Source organism: Balaenoptera physalus (assembly GCF_965194825.1).
Source record: "Balaenoptera physalus genome assembly, contig: HAP1_SCAFFOLD_1401, whole genome shotgun sequence".
Lineage (NCBI taxonomy): Eukaryota > Metazoa > Chordata > Mammalia > Artiodactyla > Balaenopteridae > Balaenoptera > Balaenoptera physalus.
This window is the reverse complement of record NW_028125395.1, coordinates 80,889-97,929: the sequence shown is the minus strand read 5'-3', so window position 1 is coordinate 97,929 and position 17,041 is coordinate 80,889. Positions and strand designations below refer to the sequence as shown.

The following is a 17,041-nucleotide window of genomic DNA, read 5'->3' as shown; positions in this document are numbered from 1 at the left end:
CCTTGGAGGAGGCTGTTGGCTACACGCAGAACTCCGTGCCAAATAAACTTTATTCAAGGAAGGGACCAGTGTGTAGCTAGAGTGTATATTTACTTGGTAGAAATCACAAGTAGGTAGGCCGCGTGTTCGCTGGAAACGGTGACCTTAGGGCACAAGCCTTGCTTTCCCATTTTGAATGCTCCATGCATGCTGCCTTGAAGTTACCTAAATAACAGTTTTAGGACGAGTCTTTAGTCATTGTAGGCAGGGCTCTGGGAAGGGAACGAGTGTTCTCTGCATCAACAGGGTGCTTTCATAGCCTGGGTGGGAGCCTCTCCTCAGACGCCCTAGAGATAAAGGAAACTTGACGTGAGTTCTTTCCTCCAGGTAAAGCCTTGAATAGCCCTGCCGAAGCTAAGCTTGAAGCAGTTTCCTTGTGGCATTTGTTTTAGGTCTGTTTCCTTTTAAGGTTAGTAAGCTTGTCAAGACACCGAGGACCTCTCGTGGGCACCCTATTCCCTGCAAGAGCACCGAGTACCAGCAGGCTCCACTGGGCTACTAAGAAACATCCAGGCCCGGAAACGTTTCCCAGTCACTGTGTATTTTGTGTGTAGGGCAACACACTGCACTCTTCCTTGGAAGAGCTAGATTTCCTCAGCTCTCCAACAACTCCAGGCAATGTGATCTCTCAATTCCTATATGTCATGCAAATCTCCCTCATTGCCCTAGGCTGAGCGGAACTGAGAAACCAAAACTGCAACGCATTCCTTCTTTAAAGTCAAACCTTAAGACCCCATCCTTACAGGAGAAAGTTGGCTTGCTTTCCTGCTGTAACCAAAGCACAGTTCTTCCTCTTACACTCCAGGGTTTTAGAAGAAGCTAAGCCCGATAGCCTACGCAGAGCGCTCCCTGGCGGAGGCGGTTGGCTACACGCAGAATTCCGTGCGAAATAAACTTTATTCAAGGAAGGGACCAGTGTGTAGCTAGAGTGTATATTTACTTGGTAGAAATCACAAGGGTTTAGGGTGCGTATTCGCTGGAAAAGGGGACCTGATGGCACAAGCCTTGCTTTCCCATTTTGAATGTTCCAGTCCTGCTGCCTTGAACCTACCTAAATAACAGTTTTAGGACGGGTCTCTAGTGTCTGTCGGCAGGGCTCGGGGAAGGGAACGAGTGTTCACTACATCAACAGGGTGCTTTCATACCTGGATGGGAGCCTCGCCTGAGACGCTCTAGAGCATAAAGGAAACTTGACGTGAGTCCTTTCCTCAAGGTAAAGCCTAGAATAGCCCTGCCGATGTGGAAGCTTGGGGCAGAGTCTTTCAGGCATTAGCTTTAGGTCTGCTTTCTTTAACGTTAGTGAGCTTTTCAGGAAACGGAGGACCTCGCGTGGGCACCCTATTCCCTGCACGAACACCGAGTACCGCCAGGTTCCACTAGGCTGCTAAGACACTTCCAGGCCCGAAAACCTTTCCCAGTCACTCTGTGTATGCTGAGTGTAGGGCAACACACTGCAAACTTCCTTGGGAGAGCTAGATTTCCTCAGCTCTCCAACAGCTCCAGGAAATGTGTTCTCTCAATTCCTACATGTCATGCAAATATGCCTCATTGCCCTAGGCTGAAGAACTGAGAAAACAATACTGCTTCGCATTCCTTCTACAAAGTCATACCTTAAGACCCCATCCTTACAGAGGAAAGTCGGCTTGCGTTCCTGCTGGAAACAAAGCACAGTTGTTCCTCTTACACTGCAGGGTTTTAGAAGAAGCTAAGCCCGATATCATACCTAGAGCGCTCCTTGTGGGAGGCGGTTGTTACACGCAGGACTCCCTGCCAAATAAACTTTATTCAAGGAAGGGACTAGTGTGTAACTAGAGTGTATATTTAGTTGGTAGAAATCAAAAGGAGGTAGGCTGCGGGTTCGCTGGAAAAGGGGACCTTATGGCACAAGCCTTGCTTTCCCAATTTGAATGCTCCATTCATGCTGCCTTGAAGCTAAGTAAATAACAATTTTAGGACGGGTCTCTAGTCACTCTACGCAGGGCTCTCAAAAGGGAACGAGTTTTCTCTACATGAACAGGGTGTTTTCATAGCCTGATTGGAGCCTCTCCTGAGACACTCTAGAGATAAAAGGAAACATGTCGTGAGTCTTTTCCTAAAGGTAAAGCCTGGAATAGCCCTGCTGAAGCTAAGGTTGGAGCAGTTTCCTTGAGGCATTAGTTTCAGGTCTGTTTTCTTTTAAGGTTAGTAAGCTTTTCAAGACCCCGAGGACCTCGCGTGGGCACCCTATTCCCTGCAAGAACACCGAGTACCGGCAGGCTCCACTGGGCTACTAAGAAACAACCAGGCCCGGAAACTTTTCCCAGTCACTCTTTGTATTTTGTGTGTAGGCCAACACATTACACTCTTCCTTGGAAGGGCTAGATTTCCTCAGCTCTCCAACAACTCCAAGAAATGTGTTCTCTCAAGTCTTATATGTCATGCAAATCTCCCTCATTGCCCTAGGCTGAGCGGCACTCAGAAACCAAAACTGCAACGCATTCCTTCTTTAAAGTCAAACCTTAAGACCCCATCCTTACAGGAGAAAGTCAGCTTGCGTTCCTGCTGTAACCAAAGCACAGTTCTTCCTCTTACACTCCAGAGTTTTAGAAGAAGCTAAGCCCGATAGCCTACCCAGAGCGCTCCCGAGGGGAGGCGGTTGGCTACACGCAGAATTCCGTGCCAAATAAACTTTATTCAAGGAAGGGACCAGTGTGTAGCTAGAGTGTATATTTACTTCGTAGAAATCACAAGGAGGTAGGCTGCATGTTCGCTGGAAACGGGGAACTTATGGCACAAGCCTTGCTTACCACTTTTGAATGCTCCATTCAAGCTGCCTTGAAGCTACCTAAATTACAATTTTAGGACGGGTCTCTAGTGTCTGTAGGCAGGGCTCTGGGAAGGGAACGAGTGTTCTCTACATCAACAGGGTGCTTTCATAGACTGGGTAGGAGCCTCGCCTGAGACACTCTAGAGCTAAAAGGAAACTTGACGTGAGTCCTCTCCTCAAGGTAAAGCCTAGAATAGCCCTGCCGAAGTGGAAGCTTGGAGCGGAGTCCTTGAGGCATTAGTTTCAGGTCTGTTTCCTTTTAAGGTTAGTAAGCTTTTCAGGACACCGAGGACCTCGCCTGGGCACCTTATTCCCTGGAAGACCACCGAGTACCGGCAGTCTCCACTGGGCTACTAAGAAACATCCAGGCCCGGACACCTTTCCCAGTCACTCTGTGTATTTTGTGTGTAGGCCAACACACTGCACTCTTCCTTGGAAGAGCTAGATTTCCTCAGCTCTCCAACAGCTCCAGGAAATGTGTTCTCTCACGTCCTACATATCATGCAAATCTGCCTCATTGCCCTAGGCTGAGCAGCTCTGAGAAACCAAAACTGCTTCGCATTCCTTCTACAAAGTCATACCTTAACACCCCATCCTCACAGTAGAAAGTCGGCTTGCGTTTCTCCTGTAACCCCAGCACAGTTCTTCCTCTTACACTCCAGGGTTTTAGAAGAAGCCGAGCCCGATAGCCTACCCAGCGCGATCCCTGGGGGAGGCGGTTGGCTACACGCAGAATTACGTGCCAAATAAACTTTATTTAAGGAAGGGACCAGTGTGTAGCTAGAGTGTATATTTCCTTGGTAGAAATCACAAGGAGGTAGGCTGCATGTTCGCTGGAAACGGGGAACGTATGGCACAAGCCTTGCTTACCCATTTTGAATGCTCCATTCAAGCTGCCTTGAAGCTGCCTAAATAACAATTTTAGGACGGGTCTCTAGTCTCTGTAGGCAAGGCTCTGGGAAGGGAACGAGTGTTCTCTACATCAACAGGGTGCTTTCATAGCCTGGGTGGGAGCCTCTCCTCAGACGCTCTACAGCTAAAAGGAAACTTGACGTGAGTCCTTTGCTCAAGGTAAAGCCTAGAATAGCCCTGCCGAAGTGGAAGCTTGGAGCGGAGTCCTTGAGGCATTAGTTTCAGGTCTGTTTCCTTTTAAGGTTAGTAAGCTTTTCAGGACACCGAGGACCTCGCCTGGGCACCTTATTCCCTGGAAGACCACCGAGTACCGGCAGTCTCCACTGGGCTACTAAGAAACATCCAGGCCCGGACACCTTTCCCAGTCACTCTGTGTATTTTGTGTGTAGGCCAACACACTGCACTCTTCCTTGGAAGAGCTAGATTTCCTCAGCTCTCCAACAGCTCCAGGAAATGTGTTCTCTCACGTCCTGCATATCATGCAAATCTGCCTCATTGCCCTAGGCTGAGCAGCTCTGAGAAACCAAAACTGCTTCGCATTCCTTCTACAAAGTCATACCTTAAGACCCCATCCTTACAGGAGAAAGTCAGCTTGCGTTTCTGCTGTAACCAAAGCACAGATCTTCCTCTTACACTGCAGGGTTTTAGAAGAAGCTAAGCCACATAGCCTACCTAGAGCGCTCCTTGGGGGAGGCTGTTGGCTACACGCAGAACTCCGTGCCAAATAAACTTTATTCAAGGAAGGGACCAGTGTGTAGCTAGAGTGTATATTTACTTGGTAGAAATCACAAGTAGGTAGGCCGCGTGTTCGCTGGAAACGGTGACCTTAGGGCACAAGCCTTGCTTTCCCATTTTGAATGCTCCATGCATGCTGCCTTGAAGTTACCTAAATAACAGTTTTAGGACAAGTCTTTAGTCATTGTAGGCAGGGCTCTGGGAAGGGAACGAGTGTTCTCTGCATCAACAGGGTGCTTTCATAGCCTGGGTGGGAGCCTCTCCTCAGACGCCCTAGAGATAAAGGAAACTTGACGTGAGTTCTTTCCTCCAGGTAAAGCCTTGAATAGCCCTGCCGAAGCTAAGCTTGAAGCAGTTTCCTTGTGGCATTTGTTTTAGGTCTGTTTCCTTTTAAGGTTAGTAAGCTTGTCAAGACACCGAGGACCTCTCGTGGGCACCCTATTCCCTGCAAGAGCACCGAGTACCAGCAGGCTCCACTGGGCTACTAAGAAACATCCAGGCCCGGAAACGTTTCCCAGTCACTGTGTATTTTGTGTGTAGGGCAACACACTGCACTCTTCCTTGGAAGAGCTAGATTTCCTCAGCTCTCCAACAACTCCAGGAAATGTGTTCTCTCAAGTCCTATATGTCATGCAAATCTCCCTCATTGCCCTAGGCTGAGCAGCACTGAGAAACCAAAACTGCAACGCATTCCTTCTTTAAAGTCAAACCTTAAGACCCCATCCTTACAGGAGAAAGTCGGCTTGCTTTCCTGCTGTAACCAAAGAACAGTTCTTCCTCTTACACTCCAGGGTTTTAGAAGAAGCAGAGCCCGATAGCCTACCCAGAGCGCTCCCGAGGGGAGGCGGTTGGCTACACGCAGAATTCCGTGCCAAATAAACTTTATTCAAGGAAGGGACCAGTGTGTAGCTAGAGTGTATATTTACTTGGTAGCAATCACAAGGAGGTAGGCTGCATGTTCGCTGGAAACGGGGAACTTATGGCACAAGCCTTGCTTACCACTTTTGAATGCTCCATTCAAGCTGCCTTGAAGCTACCTAAATTACAATTTTAGGACGGGTCTCTAGTGTCTGTAGGCAGGGCTCTGGGAAGGGAACGAGTGTTCTCTACATCAACAGGGTGCTTTCATAGACTGGGTAGGAGCCTCGCCTGAGACACTCTAGAGCTAAAAGGAAACTTGACGTGAGTCCTCTCCTCAAGGTAAAGCCTAGAATAGCCCTGCCGAAGTGGAAGCTTGGAGCAGAGTCTTTGAGGCATTAGCTTTAGGTCTGCTTTCTTTAACGTTAGTGAGCTTTTCAGGAAACGGAGGACCTCGCGTGGGCACCCTATTCCCTGCACGAACACCGAGTATCGCCAGGTTCCACTAGGCTGCTAAGACACTTCCAGGCCCGAAAACCTTTCCCAGTCACTCTGTGTATGCTGAGTGTAGGGCAACACACTGCAAACTTCCTTGGGAGAGCTAGATTTCCTCAGCTCTCCAACAGCTCCAGGAAATGTGTTCTCTCAATTCCTACATGTCATGCAAATATGCCTCATTGCCCTAGGCTGAAGAACTGAGAAAACAATACTGCTTCGCATTCCTTCTACAAAGTCATACCTTAAGACCCCATCCTTACAGAGGAAAGTCGGCTTGCGTTCCTGCTGGAAACAAAGCACAGTTGTTCCTCTTACACTGCAGGGTTTTAGAAGAAGCTAAGCCCGATATCATACCTAGAGCGCTCCTTGTGGGAGGCGGTTGTTACACGCAGGACTCCCTGCCAAATAAACTTTATTCAAGGAAGGGACTAGTGTGTAACTAGAGTGTATATTTAGTTGGTAGAAATCACAAGGAGGTAGGCTGCGGGTTCGCTGGAAAAGGGGACCTTATGGCACAAGCCTTGCTTTCCCAATTTGAATGCTCCATTCATGCTGCCTTGAAGCTAAGTAAATAACAATTTTAGGACGGGTCTCTAGTCACTCTACGCAGGGCTCTCAAAAGGGAACGAGTTTTCTCTATATGAACAGGGTGTTTTCATAGCCTGATTGGAGCCTCTCCTGAGACACTCTAGAGATAAAAGGAAACATGTCGTGAGTCTTTTCCTAAAGGTAAAGCCTGGAATAGCCCTGCCGAAGCTAAGGTTGGAGCAGTTTCCTTGAGGCATTAGTTTCAGGTCTGTTTTCTTTTAAGGTTAGTAAGCTTTTCAAGACCCCGAGGACCTCGCGTGGGCACCCTATTCCCTGCAAGAACACCGAGTACCGGCAGGCTCCACTGGGCTACTAAGAAACAACCAGGCCCGGAAACTTTTCCCAGTCACTCTTTGTATTTTGTGTGTAGGCCAACACATTACACTCTTCCTTGGAAGGGCTAGATTTCCTCAGCTCTCCAACAACTCCAAGAAATGTGTTCTCTCAAGTCTTATATGTCATGCAAATCTCCCTCATTGCCCTAGGCTGAGCGGCACTGAGAAACCAAAACTGCAACGCATTCCTTCTTTAAAGTCAAACCTTAAGACCCCATCCTTACAGGAGAAAGTCAGCTTGCGTTCCTGCTGTAACCAAAGCACAGTTCTTCCTCTTACACTCCAGAGTTTTAGAAGAAGCTAAGCCCGATAGCCTACCCAGAGCGCTCCCGAGGGGAGGCGGTTGGCTACACGCAGAATTCCGTGCCAAATAAACTTTATTCAAGGAAGGGACCAGTGTGTAGCTAGAGTGTATATTTACTTGGTAGAAATCACAAGGAGGTAGGCTGCATGTTCGCTGGAAACGGGGAACTTATGGCACAAGCCTTGCTTACCACTTTTGAATGCTCCATTCAAGCTGCCTTGAAGCTACCTAAATTACAATTTTAGGACGGGTCTCTAGTGTCTGTAGGCAGGGCTCTGGGAAGGGAACGAGTGTTCTCTACATCAACAGGGTGCTTTCATAGACTGGGTAGGAGCCTCGCCTGAGACACTCTAGAGCTAAAAGGAAACTTGACGTGAGTCCTCTCCTCAAGGTAAAGCCTAGAATAGCCCTGCCGAAGTGGAAGCTTGGAGCGGAGTCCTTGAGGCATTAGTTTCAGGTCTGTTTCCTTTTAAGGTTAGTAAGCTTTTCAGGACACCGAGGACCTCGCCTGGGCACCTTATTCCCTGGAAGACCACCGAGTACCGGCAGTCTCCACTGGGCTACTAAGAAACATCCAGGCCCGGACACCTTTCCCAGTCACTCTGTGTATTTTGTGTGTAGGCCAACACACTGCACTCTTCCTTGGAAGAGCTAGATTTCCTCAGCTCTCCAACAGCTCCAGGAAATGTGTTCTCTCACGTCCTACATATCATGCAAATCTGCCTCATTGCCCTAGGCTGAGCAGCTCTGAGAAACCAAAACTGCTTCGCATTCCTTCTACAAAGTCATACCTTAACACCCCATCCTCACAGTAGAAAGTCGGCTTGCGTTTCTGCTGTAACCCCAGCACAGTTCTTCCTCTTACACTCCAGGGTTTTAGAAGAAGCCGAGCCCGATAGCCTACCCAGCGCGATCCCTGGGGGAGGTGGTTGGCTACACGCAGAATTACGTGCCAAATAAACTTTATTTAAGGAAGGGACCAGTGTGTAGCTAGAGTGTATATTTCCTTGGTAGAAATCACAAGGAGGTAGGCTGCATGTTCGCTGGAAACGGGGAACGTATGGCACAAGCCTTGCTTACCCATTTTGAATGCTCCATTCAAGCTGCCTTGAAGCTGCCTAAATAACAATTTTAGGACGGGTCTCTAGTCTCTGTAGGCAAGGCTCTGGGAAGGGAACGAGTGTTCTCTACATCAACAGGGTGCTTTCATAGCCTGGGTGGGAGCCTCTCCTCAGACGCTCTACAGCTAAAAGGAAACTTGACGTGAGTCCTTTGCTCAAGGTAAAGCCTAGAATAGCCCTGCCGAAGTGGAAGCTTGGAGCGGAGTCCTTGAGGCATTAGTTTCAGGTCTGTTTCCTTTTAAGGTTAGTAAGCTTTTCAGGACACCGAGGACCTCGCGTGGGCACCTTATTCCCTGGAAGACCACCGAGTACCGGCAGTCTCCACTGGGCTACTAAGAAACATCCAGGCCCGGACACCTTTCCCAGTCACTCTGTGTATTTTGTGTGTAGGCCAACACACTGCACTCTTCCTTGGAAGAGCTAGATTTCCTCAGCTCTCCAACAGCCCCAGGAAATGTGTTCTCTCACGTCCTGCATATCATGCAAATCTGCCTCATTGTCCTAGGCTGAGCAGCTCTGAGAAACCAAAACTGCTTCGCATTCCTTCTACAAAGTCATACCTTAAGACCCCATCCTTACAGGAGAAAGTCAGCTTGCATTTCTGCTGTAACCAAAGCACAGATCTTCCTCTTACACTGCAGGGTTTTAGAAGAAGCTAAGCCACATAGCCTACCTAGAGCGCTCCTTGGGGGAGGCTGTTGGCTACACGCAGAACTCCGTGCCAAATAAACTTTATTCAAGGAAGGGACCAGTGTGTAGCTAGAGTGTATATTTACTTGGTAGAAATCACAAGTAGGTAGGCCGCGTGTTCGCTGGAAACGGTGACCTTAGGGCACAAGCCTTGCTTTCCCATTTTGAATGCTCCATGCATGCTGCCTTGAAGTTACCTAAATAACAGTTTTAGGACGAGTCTTTAGTCATTGTAGGCAGGGCTCTGGGAAGGGAACGAGTGTTCTCTGCATCAACAGGGTGCTTTCATAGCCTGGGTGGGAGCCTCTCCTCAGACGCCCTAGAGATAAAGGAAACTTGACGTGAGTTCTTTCCTCCAGGTAAAGCCTTGAATAGCCCTGCCGAAGCTGAGCTTGAAGCAGTTTCCTTGTGGCATTTGTTTTAGGTCTGTTTCCTTTTAAGGTTAGTAAGCTTGTCAAGACACCGAGGACCTCTCGTGGGCACCCTATTCCCTGCAAGAGCACCGAGTACCAGCAGGCTCCACTGGGCTACTAAGAAACATCCAGGCCCGGAAACGTTTCCCAGTCACTGTGTATTTTGTGTGTAGGGCAACACACTGCACTCTTCCTTGGAAGAGCTAGATTTCCTCAGCTCTCCAACAACTCCAGGCAATGTGTTCTCTCAATTCCTATATGTCATGCAAATCTCCCTCATTGCCCTAGGCTGAGCAGCACTGAGAAACCAAAACTGCAACGCATTCCTTCTTTAAAGTCAAACCTTAAGACCCCATCCTTACAGGAGAAAGTCGGCTTGCTTTCCTGCTGTAACCAAAGAACAGTTCTTCCTCTTACACTCCAGGGTTTTAGAAGAAGCAGAGCCCGATAGCCTACCCAGAGCGCTCCCGAGGGGAGGCGGTTGGCTACACGCAGAATTCCGTGCCAAATAAACTTTATTCAAGGAAGGGACCAGTGTGTAGCTAGAGTGTATATTTACTGGGTAGAAATCACAAGGAGGTAGGCTGCATGTTCGCTGGAAACGGGGAACTTATGGCACAAGCCTTGCTTACCACTTTTGAATGCTCCATTCAAGCTGCCTTGAAGCTACCTAAATTACAATTTTAGGACGGGTCTCTAGTGTCTGTAGGCAGGGCTCTGGGAAGGGAACGAGTGTTCTCTACATCAACAGGGTGCTTTCATAGACTGGGTAGGAGCCTCGCCTGAGACACTCTAGAGCTAAAAGGAAACTTGACGTGAGTCCTCTCCTCAAGGTAAAGCCTAGAATAGCCCTGCCGAAGTGGAAGCTTGGAGCAGAGTCTTTGAGGCATTAGCTTTAGGTCTGCTTTCTTTAACGTTAGTGAGCTTTTCAGGAAACGGAGGACCTCGCGTGGGCACCCTATTCCCTGCACGAACACCGAGTATCGCCAGGTTCCACTAGGCTGCTAAGACACTTCCAGGCCCGAAAACCTTTCCCAGTCACTCTGTGTATGCTGAGTGTAGGGCAACACACTGCAAACTTCCTTGGGAGAGCTAGATTTCCTCAGCTCTCCAACAGCTCCAGGAAATGTGTTCTCTCAATTCCTACATGTCATGCAAATATGCCTCATTGCCCTAGGCTGAAGAACTGAGAAAACAATACTGCTTCGCATTCCTTCTACAAAGTCATACCTTAAGACCCCATCCTTACAGAGGAAAGTCGGCTTGCGTTCCTGCTGGAAACAAAGCACAGTTGTTCCTCTTACACTGCAGGGTTTTAGAAGAAGCTAAGCCCGATATCATACCTAGAGCGCTCCTTGTGGGAGGCGGTTGTTACACGCAGGACTCCCTGCCAAATAAACTTTATTCAAGGAAGGGACTAGTGTGTAACTAGAGTGTATATTTAGTTGGTAGAAATCACAAGGAGGTAGGCTGCGGGTTCGCTGGAAAAGGGGACCTTATGGCACAAGCCTTGCTTTCCCAATTTGAATGCTCCATTCATGCTGCCTTGAAGCTAAGTAAATAACAATTTTAGGACGGGTCTCTAGTCACTCTACGCAGGGCTCTCAAAAGGGAACGAGTTTTCTCTACATGAACAGGGTGTTTTCATAGCCTGATTGGAGCCTCTCCTGAGACACTCTAGAGATAAAAGGAAACATGTCGTGAGTCTTTTCCTAAAGGTAAAGCCTGGAATAGCCCTGCCGAAGCTAAGGTTGGAGCAGTTTCCTTGAGGCATTAGTTTCAGGTCTGTTTTCTTTTAAGGTTAGTAAGCTTTTCAAGACCCCGAGGACCTCGCGTGGGCACCCTATTCCCTGCAAGAACACCGAGTACCGGCAGGCTCCACTGGGCTACTAAGAAACAACCAGGCCCGGAAACTTTTCCCAGTCACTCTTTGTATTTTGTGTGTAGGCCAACACATTACACTCTTCCTTGGAAGGGCTAGATTTCCTCAGCTCTCCAACAACTCCAAGAAATGTGTTCTCTCAAGTCTTATATGTCATGCAAATCTCCCTCATTGCCCTAGGCTGAGCGGCACTGAGAAACCAAAACTGCAACGCATTCCTTCTTTAAAGTCAAACCTTAAGACCCCATCCTTACAGGAGAAAGTCAGCTTGCGTTCCTGCTGTAACCAAAGAACAGTTCTTCCTCTTACACTCCAGAGTTTTAGAAGAAGCTAAGCCCGATAGCCTACCCAGAGCGCTCCCGAGGGGAGGCGGTTGGCTAAACGCAGAATTCCGTGCCAAATAAACTTTATTCAAGGAAGGGACCAGTGTGTAGCTAGAGTGTATATTTACTTGGTAGAAATCACAAGGAGGTAGGCTGCATGTTCGCTGGAAACGGGGAACTTATGGCATAAGCCTTGCTTACCACTTTTGAATGCTCCATTCAAGCTGCCTTGAAGCTACCTAAATTACAATTTTAGGACGGGTCTCTAGTGTCTGTAGGCAGGGCTCTGGGAAGGGAACGAGTGTTCTCTACATCAACAGGGTGCTTTCATAGACTGGGTAGGAGCCTCGCCTGAGACACTCTAGAGCTAAAAGGAAACTTGACGTGAGTCCTCTCCTCAAGGTAAAGCCTAGAATAGCCCTGCCGAAGTGGAAGCTTGGAGCGGAGTCCTTGAGGCATTAGTTTCAGGTCTGTTTCCTTTTAAGGTTAGTAAGCTTTTCAGGACACCGAGGACCTCGCCTGGGCACCTTATTCCCTGGAAGACCACCGAGTACCGGCAGTCTCCACTGGGCTACTAAGAAACATCCAGGCCCGGACACCTTTCCCAGTCACTCTGTGTATTTTGTGTGTAGGCCAACACACTGCACTCTTCCTTGGAAGAGCTAGATTTCCTCAGCTCTCCAACAGCCCCAGGAAATGTGTTCTCTCACGTCCTGCATATCATGCAAATGTGCCTCATTGCCCTAGGCTGAGCAGCTCTGAGAAACCAAAACTGCTTCGCATTCCTTCTACAAAGTCATACCTTAAGACCCCATCCTTACAGGAGAAAGTCAGCTTGCGTTTCTGCTGTAACCAAAGCACAGATCTTCCTCTTACACAGCAGGGTTTTAGAAGAAGCTAAGCCACATAGCCTACCTAGAGCGCTCTTTGGGGGAGGCTGTTGGCTACACGCAGAACTCCGTGCCAAATAAACTTTATTCAAGGAAGGGACCAGTGTGTAGCTAGAGTGTATATTTACTTGGTAGAAATCACAAGTAGGTAGGCCGCGTGTTCGCTGGAAACGGTGACCTTAGGGCACAAGCCTTGCTTTCCCATTTTGAATGCTCCATGCATGCTGCCTTGAAGTTACCTAAATAACAGTTTTAGGACGAGTCTTTAGTCATTGTAGGCAGGGCTCTGGGAAGGGAACGAGTGTTCTCTGCATCAACAGGGTGCTTTCATAGCCTGGGTGGGAGCCTCTCCTCAGACGCCCTAGAGATAAAGGAAACTTGACGTGAGTTCTTTCCTCCAGGTAAAGCCTTGAATAGCCCTGCCGAAGCTGAGCTTGAAGCAGTTTCCTTGTGGCATTTGTTTTAGGTCTGTTTCCTTTTAAGGTTAGTAAGCTTGTCAAGACACCGAGGACCTCTCGTGGGCACCCTATTCCCTGCAAGAGCACCGAGTACCAGCAGGCTCCACTGGGCTACTAAGAAACATCCAGGCCCGGAAACGTTTCCCAGTCACTGTGTATTTTGTGTGTAGGGCAACACACTGCACTCTTCCTTGGAAGAGCTAGATTTCCTCAGCTCTCCAACAACTCCAGGCAATGTGTTCTCTCAATTCCTATATGTCATGCAAATCTCCCTCATTGCCCTAGGCTGAGCAGCACTGAGAAACCAAAACTGCAACGCATTCCTTCTTTAAAGTCAAACCTTAAGACCCCATCCTTACAGGAGAAAGTCGGCTTGCTTTCCTGCTGTAACCAAAGAACAGTTCTTCCTCTTACACTCCAGGGTTTTAGAAGAAGCAGAGCCCGATAGCCTACCCAGAGCGCTCCCGAGGGGAGGCGGTTGGCTACACGCAGAATTCCGTGCCAAATAAACTTTATTCAAGGAAGGGACCAGTGTGTAGCTAGAGTGTATATTTACTTGGTAGAAATCACAAGGAGGTAGGCTGCATGTTCGCTGGAAACGGGGAACTTATGGCACAAGCCTTGCTTACCACTTTTGAATGCTCCATTCAAGCTGCCTTGAAGCTACCTAAATTACAATTTTAGGACGGGTCTCTAGTGTCTGTAGGCAGGGCTCTGGGAAGGGAACGAGTGTTCTCTACATCAACAGGGTGCTTTCATAGACTGGGTAGGAGCCTCGCCTGAGACACTCTAGAGCTAAAAGGAAACTTGACGTGAGTCCTCTCCTCAAGGTAAAGCCTAGAATAGCCCTGCCGAAGTGGAAGTTTGGAGCGGAGTTCTTGAGGCATTAGTTTCAGGTCTGTTTTCTTTTAAGGTTAGTAAGCTTTTCAAGGCCCTGAGGACCTCGCCTGGGCACCCTATTCCCTGCAAGAACACCCAGTACCGGCAGGCTCCACTGGGCTACTAAGAAACATCCAGGCCCGGAAACTTTTCCCAATCGCTCTTTGTATTTTGTGTGTAGGCCAACACACTACACTCTTCCTTGGAAGAGCTAGATTTCCTCAGCTCTCCAACAGCTCCAGGAAATGTGTTCTCTCACGTCCTACATATCATGAAAATCTGCCTCATTGCCCTAGGCTGACCGGCACTGAGAAACCAAAACTGCTTCGCATTCCTTCTACAAAGTCATACCTTAACACCCCATCCTCACAGTCGAAAGTCGGCTTGCGTTTCTGCTGTAACCACAGCACAGTTCTTCCTCTTACACTCCAGGGTTTTAGAAGAAGCCGAGCCCGATAGCCTACCCAGAGCGATCCCTGGGGGAGGCGGTTGGCTACACGCAGAATTACGTGCCCAATAAACTTTATTTAAAGAAGGGACAAGTGTGTAGCTAGAGTGTATATTTCCTTGCTAGAAATCAAAAGGAGGTAGGCTGCATGTTCGCTGGAAACGGGGAACGTATGGCACAAGCCTTGCTTACCCATTTTGAATGCTCCATTCAAGCTGCCTTGAAGCTGCCTAAATAACAATTTTAGGACGGGTCTCTAGTCTCTGTAGGCAAGGCTCTGGGAAGGGAACGAGTGTTCTCTCCGTCAACAGGGTGCTTTCATAGCCTGGGTGGGAGCCTCTCCTCAGACGCTCTACAGCTAAAAGGAAACTTGACGTGAGTCCTTTCCTCAAGGTAAAGCCTAGAATAGCCCTGCCGAAGTGGAAGCTTGGAGCGGAGTCCTTGAGGCATTAGTTTCAGGTCTGTTTCCTTTTAAGGTTAGTAAGCTTTTCAGGACACCGAGGACCTCGCCTGGGCACCTTATTCCCTGGAAGACCACCGAGTACCGGCAGTCTCCACTGGGCTACTAAGAAACATCCAGGCCCGGACACCTTTCCCAGTCACTCTGTGTATTTTGTGTGTAGGCCAACACACTGCACTCTTCCTTGGAAGAGCTAGATTTCCTCAGCTCTCCAACAGCTCCAGGAAATGTGTTCTCTCACGTCCTACATATCATGCAAATCTGCCTCATTGCCCTAGGCTGAGCAGCTCTGAGAAACCAAAACTGCTTCGCATTCCTTCTACAAAGTCATACCTTAACACCCCATCCTCACAGTAGAAAGTCGGCTTGCGTTTCTGCTGTAACCCCAGCACAGTTCTTCCTCTTACACTACAGGGTTTTAGAAGAAGCCGAGCCCGATAGCCTACCCAGCGCGATACCTGGGGGAGGCGGTTGGCTACACGCAGAATTCCATGCCAAATAAACTTTATTCAAGGAAGGAACCAGTGTGTAGCTAGAGTCTATATTTAGTTGGTAGAAATCACAAGGAGTTAGGGTGCGTATTCGCTGGAAACGGGGAACTGATGGCACAAGCCTTGCTTTCCCATTTTGAATGTTCCATTCCTGCTGCCTTGAACCTACCTAAATAACAGTTTTAGGACGGGTCTCTAGTGTCTGTCGGCAGGGTTCGGGGAAGGGAACGAGTGTTCACTACATCAACAGGGTGCTTTCATAGACTGGATGGGAGCCTCGCCTGAGACGCTCTAGAGCATAAAGGAAACTTGACGTGAGTCCTTTCCTCAAGGTAAAGCCTAGAATAGCCCTGCCGATGTGGAAGCTTGGAGCAGAGTCTTTGAGGCATTAGCTTTAGGTCTGCTTTCTTTAACGTTAGTGAGCTTTTCAGGAAACGGAGGACCTCGCGTGGGCACCCTATTCCCTGCACGAACACCGAGTAGCGCCAGGTTCCACTAGGCTGCTAAGACACTTCCAGGCCCGAAAACCTTTCCCAGTCACTCTGTGTATGCTGAGTGTAGGGCAACACACTGCAAACTTCCTTGGGAGAGCTAGATTTCCTCAGCTCTCCAACAGCTCCAGGAAATGTGTTCTCTCAATTCCTACATGTCATGCAAATATGCCTCATTGCCCTAGGCTGAAGAACTGAGAAACCAATACTGCTTCGCATTCCTTCTACAAAGTCATACCTTAAGACCCCATCCTTACAGGAGAAAGTCGGCTTGCGTTCCTGCTGGAAACAAAGCAGAGTTCTTCCTCTTACACTGCAGGGTTTTAGAAGAAGCTAAGCCCGATATCATACCTAGAGCGCTCCTTGGGGGAGGCGGTTGTTACACGCAGGACTCCCTGCCAAATAAACTTTATTCAAGGAAGGGACTAGTGTGTAGCTAGAGTGTATATTTAGTTGGTAGAAATCACAAGGAGGTAGGCTGCGGGTTCGCTGGAAAAGGGGACCTTATGGCACAAGCCTTGCTTTCCCAATTTGAATGCTCCATTCATGCTGCCTTGAAGCTAAGTAAATAACAGTTTTAGGACGGGTCTCTAGTCACTGTACGCAGGGCTCTGAAAAGGGAACGAGTCTTCTCTACATGAACAGGGTGTTTTCATAGCCTGGTTGGATCCTCTCCTGAGACACTCTAGAGATAAAAGGAAACATGTCGTGAGTCTTTTCCTAAAGGTAAAGCCTGGAATAGCCCTGCCGAAGCTAAGGTTGGAGCAGTTTCCTTGAGGCATTAGTTTCAGGTCTGTTTTCTTTTAAGGTTAGTAAGCTTTTCAAGACCCCGAGGACCTCGCGTGGGCACCCTATTCCCTGCAAGAACACCGAGTACCGGCAGGCTCCACTGGGCTACTAAGAAACAACCAGGCCCGGAAACTTTTCCCAGTCACTCTTTGTATTTTGTGTGTAGGCCAACACATTACACTCTTCCTTGGAAGAGCTAGATTTCCTCAGCTCTCCAACAACTCCAGGAAATGGGTTCTCTCAAGTCTTATATGTCATGCAAATCTCCCTCATTGCCCTAGGCTGAGCGGCACTGAGAAACCAAAACTGCTTCGCATTCCTGGTACAAAGTCATAACTTAAGACCCCATCCTTACAGGAGAAAGTCGGCTTGCGTTCCTGCTGTAACCACAGCACAGTTCTTCCTCTTACACTCCAGAGTTTTAGAAGAAGCTAAGCCCGATAGCCTACCCAGAGCGCTCCCTGGGGGAGGCGGTTGGCTACACGCAGAATTCCGTGCCAAATAAACTTTATTCAAGGAAGGGACCAGTGTGTAGCTAGAGTGTATATTTACTTGGTTGAAATCACAAGGAGGTAGGCCGCGTGTTCGCTGGAAACGGGGACCTTATGGCACAAGCCTTGCTTTCCCATTT

General features: G+C 48.5%; 1 long non-coding RNA gene across 1 annotated transcript in view; it reads left to right on the top strand.

The window, feature by feature from the left end:
- The window catches only part of LOC309653890, a 61,245-nt gene extending 52,726 nt beyond the window's left edge, over positions 1 to 8,519 (top strand). The window contains exon 3 of the long non-coding RNA XR_014259595.1: positions 8,449 to 8,519. This is a non-coding gene — a long non-coding RNA (uncharacterized lncRNA). The remainder of the gene's footprint in view (positions 1 to 8,448) is intronic.
- The last annotated feature ends 8,522 nt before the right edge of the window (positions 8,520 to 17,041 follow it).